Source organism: Lactuca serriola, chromosome 5 (assembly GCF_051521515.1).
Source record: "Lactuca serriola cultivar US96UC23 chromosome 5, Lser_US96UC23_V15, whole genome shotgun sequence".
NCBI lineage: Eukaryota > Viridiplantae > Streptophyta > Magnoliopsida > Asterales > Asteraceae > Lactuca > Lactuca serriola.
In genome coordinates, this window is record NC_136412.1 from 28,296,073 (window position 1) to 28,305,084 (window position 9,012).

Sequence of the window (9,012 nt, forward strand, 5' to 3'; positions counted from 1 at the left end):
AGGCCCCATAAATTATCAAGTTGGGTTCCACCCATAGGATGCTCCATGGGAGTTACAAACCCATGGGTCATGGAAATGAAGAGTCATGACACATTAGGATTCACATGGTGTAACCCTAGATGTGTCAACACTATATAAGAATCCCATTCTCCACAAAATCGACTACACATATGAAACAAGAGGGCTAGGCCGATTTCAAGAAGTGTGTGTTCTCTCAAAAGTCTTTCCAAGAGCATTTGGTGTTGTGTGAAGCATTTGAGGCATCACACTTGGGGTGCTAGGCTCACAAGGTTTCAAGGAACATAAGCAACAACAAGACAAACATAGATCCAAGGTTATTAGGGTTGCATGTACACTTAGGAAGTGTTAGAATGCTCAAAACCCATCAGTGGTATCAGAGCCTAGGCTTCTTTGTTTGTTATTTGTGCTTAAAAGTTGAAAAAAGTCGAAAAACTTGTTGTCTGCCTGATGAACTCGCCGAGTCCATGGGGAGACTCGCCGAGTTCACTTGTATCTTCAACCTACTCGCCGAGTAGGTTCATGCACTCGACGAGTAGGAGCCACAGAGTGCAGATTTTCGACTTTAGTTGCTGGAAATGGACTAGAAACATTACCCTAAACTGTTTTGGTACTTGAAAACTTGTTTTAGGTGGTGTAATGTCTTTGCTAATCCATTTACAACAACTAGTTGTCAAAATTACAAAGTCTTAAGTGTAGTTTTGATTCATGAAAGTGTTCATGTTCATGTTCTTGATCTTATGATGTTTAGATGATCATAGGAATTATTTGTAACCTATGTGGTAGTTTAATTCTTGATCATAATGTGTTTTAATGGAGTCCATAACTTGTCCTCAAGTTATGGAAAACCAAAAGTCACTTGAGTTAAAACCATTAAAAGAACACAACAGTTAGAAAAATGAAGAGTCTTCATTTTTATTACTCTAATAAACTCATAAGTTACAAGAAATGAAATTTTTTGAAAGTTTACAAAACTTGCCCTCAAGTTTTGGAACAAGTAAAGTCCTGCTAAAACTTTAGTTCCAACCCTTAGAATTTTGAAAGTTAAAATTCTACCCTTATACTTATAATATTATAAGTTAATAATATATATATATATATATATATATATATATATATATATATATATATATATATATATATATATATATATATATATATATGTATAAGATTAAAGTCGTCTTACCACTAGTACGCCTCATTCACGAAGCCGGTCTATAAGGTGGGTATAAGGTTGTTGCCTATAAAATGGCAACTTAATGGGTGTCCACTCTCACCCACCGCTTGCTTGACTGGTGGAGGGTCGTTAGCCAAACGGGTAGGACAAGGACTTATAAATTCTCATTAAAAGTATGATGAATATTATAAAGTAACTAAATGTTTTATTAAATTCCCAATCTTAGTTACTTTAGAATAAATGTGAATAAGGTGCTAATCCATGAAATTACACTTTACACTTTGTTTAAGTCGTTGGTGGAGCGTGTGTGGTTAACCGGTACACTAACTTGGACTTAAAAAGGTAGGTAAAGGGTGACTTAAGGTTTATTATAGTATCGGTGGAGCGTGTGTGGTTTACCGGCACATCGATTGAGTGATAAACTTTAGGGGTACCAAGTGATTCGCATGGTTACTTCACACCTCGTTTTGTGATCCTCGGTATCCCAGTCACAAAACTTGGAGGGCACACTTGAGATTGAAACATGCCTTTGAAAAGTTCATTGAATCTCAAAGAATCTAGGAATTTCTAAGAACCAATCAAAAACCTAATATTTAATATTTCGGTTTTTATGGTGGAAATTGGTGAATCGTCATTCACCTACCTTTCAAATGTGTTGTAGCTTGGATTACGACATACCTCTTCTAAGTTATAATATATTGTGATTGGATCCTAGCCTTAATATTACATTTGGGTGTCTTATTAAGGACTCTCTTAATATCTAAACTAATCTTGTCCTCTTCCTTCAGATGTCTTCAAACAATGCTGCTTCTGGCTCTAATCCTAATGGCTCCTTTACCCTTATGAACTTGTGTGGGAAAGTCACTTTTGATGGATCCAACTTCAATGAGTGGATCAGAAACATCAGGATGATTACCCGCTACGAGGACAAAGAATATGTCCTTGACAAGGAGCTTAAGGAGATTGATGAGACCACTGCAACTCCCCAGGAGATCGCTGACTTTCAGGCACATGAAAGGGATGCTACCAAAGTGGCATGCATCATGATGGCCACGATGACAACGGAACTCCAAAAGTCCTATGAGGATTTCTACCCTTATGAATTGCACCAAGATCTGATGGAAGGATACCATCACAGTGCACGACAAGAAAGGTATGAAATCATCTGCTCCATGATAACAACCATAATGAAGGACGGGGAATCCATCACGAGCCACATGCAGACAATGCAAAGGTATGTGGATCGATTGCTGAAGCTTAATGTGAACTTCCCTGAGGAGCTTGCAATAGATATCATTTTGCACTCCTTACCATCGTGTTATGATCAATTCCGCATGACATATCACATGAATAAGGAAGAGGTCACACTCAGCAAACTTCAGGGACTTCTCAAGACCGCAGAAACAGGTCTTAAGGGGAAGTCGATTGTTAACATTCCTACTCCAAACTCTACTCCGGTTTTGGCAATCGGGAAAAGTCGAGGGAAGAAGAGAAAGAGCTCTTCAAAGGGTACCAAGGCTCGGACCCTTGATGGCTCTTCTTCAAGTGGAACCTAGAAAGGTTTCGTTACTCCCTCTTCTAACCCAAAAGAGGCTGAATGCTTCTATTGCCATGAAAAATCACATTGGAAGCGGAACTGCCCAAAATACCAGCAAGATGTGAAGGATGGGAAAGTTAAACCCAACCATGCAGGTATTTACACTATCATTTCTAATAACTCACCCCATTCTAAATCTTGGGTCCTAGATACCGGTTGTGGTATTCACATTTGTTGTGACTTGCAGGGACTAAGAAGAAGTGAGAATGTGGAGCAAGGAAGAATAAACCTAATCATGGGGAATAGGAAAGCTTTACCTGTCACCAAGATTGGAGTTTATACTTTATCGCTAAGTAGTGGGTTTAGTTTAGATTTGAATAAGTGTTGCTATTCGCCAGAAATGGCAAGAAATATTATTTCCTTTCATGCATTGTATAAACAAGGTTTCACCTTTTCATTTGATAATGAAGTTGGTTCGATTAATGCTTTCTTTAATAATGTTCTTTATTTTAAAACATTACCTTGTGATGGCGTGTATGAAACAGTATATGTGGTTGATAACTTAGGAAATAATGTATTGTGTATTGATTCTGTTAATAACAACTTGGATAAAGCATCATTATGGCATTGTCGTCTTGGACATATAAGCAAGAAACGCATAGGCCAACTCCAAAAGGATGGAGTCTTGGAGTCATTTGACCTAAAGTCAGATGATAGTTGCGAATCATGCTTACTTGGAAAAATGACAAAGTCACCCTTCACAGGCTCGTGTGAGAGGGGTGAAGGTTTGTTGGACCTTGTACACACGGATGTGTGTGGACCATTCAAACATGCCACAAGGGATGCTAATCGTTATTATTTGACTTTTACTGATGGTTACAGTAGATATGGATATGTCTACTTGATCAAGCATAAGTCAGAGACTTTCCAAAACTTTAAGGAATTTAAACAGGAAGTCGAGAATCAATTGGGCAGGAACATTAAGATGCTTCGATCCGATCGTGGTGGTGAGTATCTTAGTTCAGAGTTCCTTGACTATCTAAGGGAATGTGGGATAGTCTCACAATTGACACCTCCCAGGACACCGCAGTTCAATGGTGTGGCTGAGAGGCGTAATCGAACCTTGTTGGATATGGTTCGTTCCATGATGAGTCGAGCTTCGCTACCAATCTTGTTTTGGGGGTATGCCTTAGAGACTGCCGCCCATATCCTTAATCTAGTCCCTATAAATAAAGTTGCCAAAACTCATCATGATATGTGGACTGGTAAAGTACCTAAACTAGACCACATCAAGATTCGGGGTTGCGAGGCTTTCGTGAGACGCGAGACTCATGATAAGCTCGAACCTCGAAGCGAGAGGTGTATTTTCATCGGCTACCCACAACAATCCTTTGGTTACCTCTTCTACAGACCTAGTGAAAATGTGGTCTTTGTAGCTAGGAGGGCTTTCTTTAGAGAGAGAGAGTTTATAATCCAAGGAAACAGTGGGAGGCAAGTTGATCTTGAAGAAATTCAAGAGTCAAGCGGTGAAGGAACTTCAAACTCTAGCACTCAACTTGAGGAGGAAACTCCTGTTGAGCCAATTGACAAGTCTGTACCTCTAAGGCGGTCCACAAGGGTTAGGAATGCTCCTGAGCATTACTATGGATTCCACATTACTGCAGAAGGTGATACACTTATCAGTGATGAGACAATGATATCTCTGGATGAACCTAACAGTTACGCGGAAGCCATGGCAGGCCCTGAGTCAGCCAAGTGGAAAGAGGCAATGGATAGCGAAATACAGTCCATGTATGACAATCAAGTTTGGAACTTGGTTGAGAATGTACCATGTCGTAAGACAGTAGGGTGCAAATGGGTCTTCAAGAAGAAGATCGACATGGATGGTAAAGTACACACTTATAAGGCTCGACTAGTTGCAAAAGGCTTCTCTCAAATTCCTGGAGTGGACTATGATGAGACCTTTTCTCCAGTAGCCAAGATTAAGTCTATTAGGGTTCTGTTAGCCATAGCTGCATTTCATGACTATGAAATATGGCAAATGGATGTCAAAACCGCTTTCCTTAATGGAAAGTTGGATGAAGATGTTTACATGAGTCAGCCAAAGGGTTTTGTCAGCAACGAGTACCCTAATAAAGTGTGTAAGCTTGAGAAATCCATTTATGGATTGAAGCAAGCACCTCGCAGATGGAATCTTTACTTTGATGAAAAGGTCAAGGAATTTGGCTTTTCTAGGAGTGAAGATGAGTCTTGCGTGTATGTCAAGGCTAGTGGGAGTATAGTTAGCTTTTTGGTATTTTATGTGGATGACATACTACTCACAGGAAATGACATCCCAACTCTGCAGGAAGTTAAGTCCTAGCTTGGGAAGTGTTTCTCTATGAAGGACCTAGGAGAAGCTGCCTATATTCTAGGGATAAGGATCTTGAGAGATCGGAGTAAAAGACTAATTGGACTTAGTCAGAGTACCTATTTGGATAAGGTGCTGAAGAGATTCAGCATGCAGGACTCCAAGAAAGGAGAGTTACTCATCCAGAGTAACGCCAGATTGAGTAAGACACAAAGCCCTAACACTGAGGCTGAGATTGCAGAAATGAGTCGAATACCTTATGCTTCGGCTGTAGGATCGATCATGTATGCAATGACGTGTACTCGACCTGATGTAGCCTTTGCACTAAGCATGGTTAGCAGGTATCAGGGGAACCCTGGCAAGGCACACTGGACTACGGTAAAGAATATCCTCAAGTACCTATGGAGGACTAAGGATTGGGTCCTTACCCTCGGTGGGAGTGATGACTTGAGAGTTGTAGGTTATAGTGATGCTAGCTTCCAGACTGATAGGGATAACTTCCGCTCTCAGTCGGGCTGGGTCTTTACCCTAAACGGAGGAACAATTTCTTGGAAGAGTTCCAAGCAAGAGACAGTGGTTGATTCAACTTGTGAATCAGAGTATATTGCAGCTAGCGAGGCGGCAAAAGAGGCGATATGGCTGAAGAACTTCATTGGAGACCTTGGAGTTGTACCATCTATTAAAGAGCCAATGGAAATTTTCTGTGATAGTGAAAGCGATGTTGCCTTAGCCAAGGAACCAAGGGATCACGGGAGATCCAGAAACATCGACAGAAAATACCATTTTATTAGACATCGGATAGAAGAAGGACTCCTCGTGGCAAAGAGGGTATCATCGGATGAGAACCCAGCAGATCCCCTCACGAAGGGACTGACTCGAGTTAAGCATCTCCAGCATGCTCGGAGCATAGGGCTGAAGGATGATATTAGATTTAGTAGTTAGATAACCTAGAAATTTGTAATGTGTAATTGACATTAGATGATGAATAAAAGGTGTTTTATTTATGAGTAAAGTGTTGCTATCTCTTGTCGATCGTTTACTATATTTCTTTTGCATGTTTTGACTTCCAGAATAATTTTGTTTGGTATAACATATTATTCAAACCTCCACAGTCGGTCATATGTCGGAAGTAGGTATGAATCAAGACTGTCATGATTGGTTGCAGAGGTCTAAGGTGTTGGACAAGGCTACAACAATCATGAGTGCTCATAAGTTCTGAGTATTGGACTCAACCCACGCTCACTGGAATCACTTCATGGAATTTATCTCGAGTGATCGTGAGACGGTAATATCATATAAGTCTTCAAACCTAGAGATATGATTTGTTACTTACAAGTTGGTTATGCATTGATTGTACGAAAATGCATTGGTAACTCGATGTTATAAAACCTGCTTTTCTGTGTAATTCAATGAGTGGTAGAACAAACATATGAGTCGAAGTTTATCTGTTCCTTCTTGGATTAGAAGCTGATATCTAGGCCCCTCGATGATTTTGTTTTCACCTATGTACCGGGCCCGTTCAGAACTAAGTTGATGTGTTCAATTAAGTTCTTTGTTAAACAAATCGGAAATCGAGAAACAAACTGCTGGACAATAAGTAAGACATTGTTCCATGTATTTGTCCGGATGATATCTAGAACAGAGGATTATATGATCACTTATCTTAAATGGCGTATCAACATCTTCTCAGTTCTGAGAGACCTTGAAAGAGCTACAATTGCCGGTTGGTTCCTGAAGTACTGGAGTTATAGTTATTAGACTTATCCAAGTGGGAGACTGTTGGATAAGGTGTCTAAGTCCATAACTATTTCTGGTTAGTACTTGACCACACCCGGCATGGCCCATTTAGGTTGCATGGCACCATGCAACTGGATAGACTAAATGAGAGAAATAACACTTGGAGATTATTAATATATTACAAGTTCTAATATATTAATAATATTATTTGATTAGTTTGATCAAAGAATTAATTTAGAATTAATTAAGTCATCAAAAGATAACTAATTAACTATATGGGTTGATTACATAAATCATTCATATCTTGTATAGTGGGCTAAGAGGCTCCATGGATTATCAAGTTGGGTTCCACCCATAGGATGCTCCATGGGAGTTACAAACCCATGGGTCATGGAAATGAAGAGTCATGACACATTAGGGTTTACATGGTGTAACCCTAGATGTGTCAACACTATATAAGAATCCCATTCTCCACAAAATCGGCTACACATATGAAACAAGAGGGCTAGGCCGATTTCAAGAAGTGTGTGTTCTCTCAAAAGTATTTCCAAGAGCATTTGGTGTTGTGTGAAGCATTTGAGGCATCACACTTGGGGTGCTAGGCTCACAAGGTTTCAAGGAACATAAGCAACAACAAGACAAACATAGATCCAAGGTTATTAGGGTTGCATGTACACTTAGGAAGTGTTAGAATGCTCAAAACCCATCAAATTTTCCTTGTTAGAATTGATCTAAATGTTCCTAAATGAGTGTAGCACCTGGTTCCTAGTACGTAAATTTCATTTGAGTATTTTCATTTTAGCCTTGGACTCGGCGAGTCGTAGGTCCGACTCGCCGAGTAGGGACGGGACCCGGGACACGTTTTAAGTTGGCGACTCGGCGAGTCCGTATCCTGGACTCGGCGAGTCACCACTGTTTGATGAAACCCTAAGTTTTAGGGGTTTGCACCCTATTTAATCCCTCATTCCGCCGCAAACTCGCCCCCATTCACCCTCAGAGCCCCCATCATCGTCCTTGCCATTTTTCATTGAGAGATTGAAGTATTTGGGTGTGTTTTTGAAATTGTTGAGGAGCAAGAAGAGAAGATCAAGAAGAGGAGGAGGAGGCCAAGCATCTCTGTGTCATCCCAACGTTTTCCCTGAGGTATAGCTCATTTCCCCTTTGTTTTTGAGCTTGAACTCCCTAATAGCTTCATGAAGGTCCTTCTTGAGCCATTTCCCAAGCTTGTTTGTGCATTGTTGGTCGTATTAAGTTGTTAGCCTTTAGATCTAGGCTCTATTCAGTCCCTGGAGCTTGGATCTACTGTCCTTATGTAGTCATGTTGCACACAAGTCCTAGATCTACCCCTTTTGGTGCACTTTGAGCCTTAAAACTTTCATTGGTGATGATCTACATGTAAAGTTGGAAACTTTACGTGTAAACCAGGCCCTAGGAGCCCAGATCTATGAATGGCATGGACTGGATTCAAGCAAAATCACATATATGGCCTTTTCATGAAGCAGACTCGGCGAGTCGCTCATCTGACTCTGCGAGTCGAGTCGTGAGTCTCCGAGTTTGTCCCCTTTTCGTTGTGTCGAGTAGAGTAGTGAGTCATGGGTGGACTCGGTGAGTTGGAAGCCGAAATCACCCATGAAGGAACTCGGCGAATCAATGCCCTAACTCGGTGAGTTCAAGGCAATCTTCTTAGATCAAGAACAGACTCGGCGAGTTGTTCATACAACTCGGCGAGTCACAGCATAAAGTGTTCATCGGATGAAGATGAACTCGGCGAGTTGTTCATACAACTCGACGAGTAGGATGAAGGACTTGGACCTTAGTTTAGAAGGAGAACTCGTCGATTCAACGCCCAACTCGACGAGTAGAGATGGGTTGCAGGACAATTGATTGGATAAGGACACAGCGAGTTGGAGAGCCAACTCGGCAAGTCGGGTCAACTGAAAGTTGACTCTGGCTTTGACTTTTGACTTGAACAAGGGTAAAATGGTCATTTTACCCAAGGGTCAGTTAGCGGTGTTTGATTAAGTGTTTTGTGGGAATTATAGCCGGAGGATTTCCGCAGCAGCAGCAGCAGACAATCAATTCCCACACAGGCCAGCAGCTATTTCGAGGTGAGTTTCCTTCCAGTAGGAACGGGTCTAAGTCACCAAGGCCGGCCCGTATAGACGAAACGTTAGTATTAGAGTGTGGGCCGAG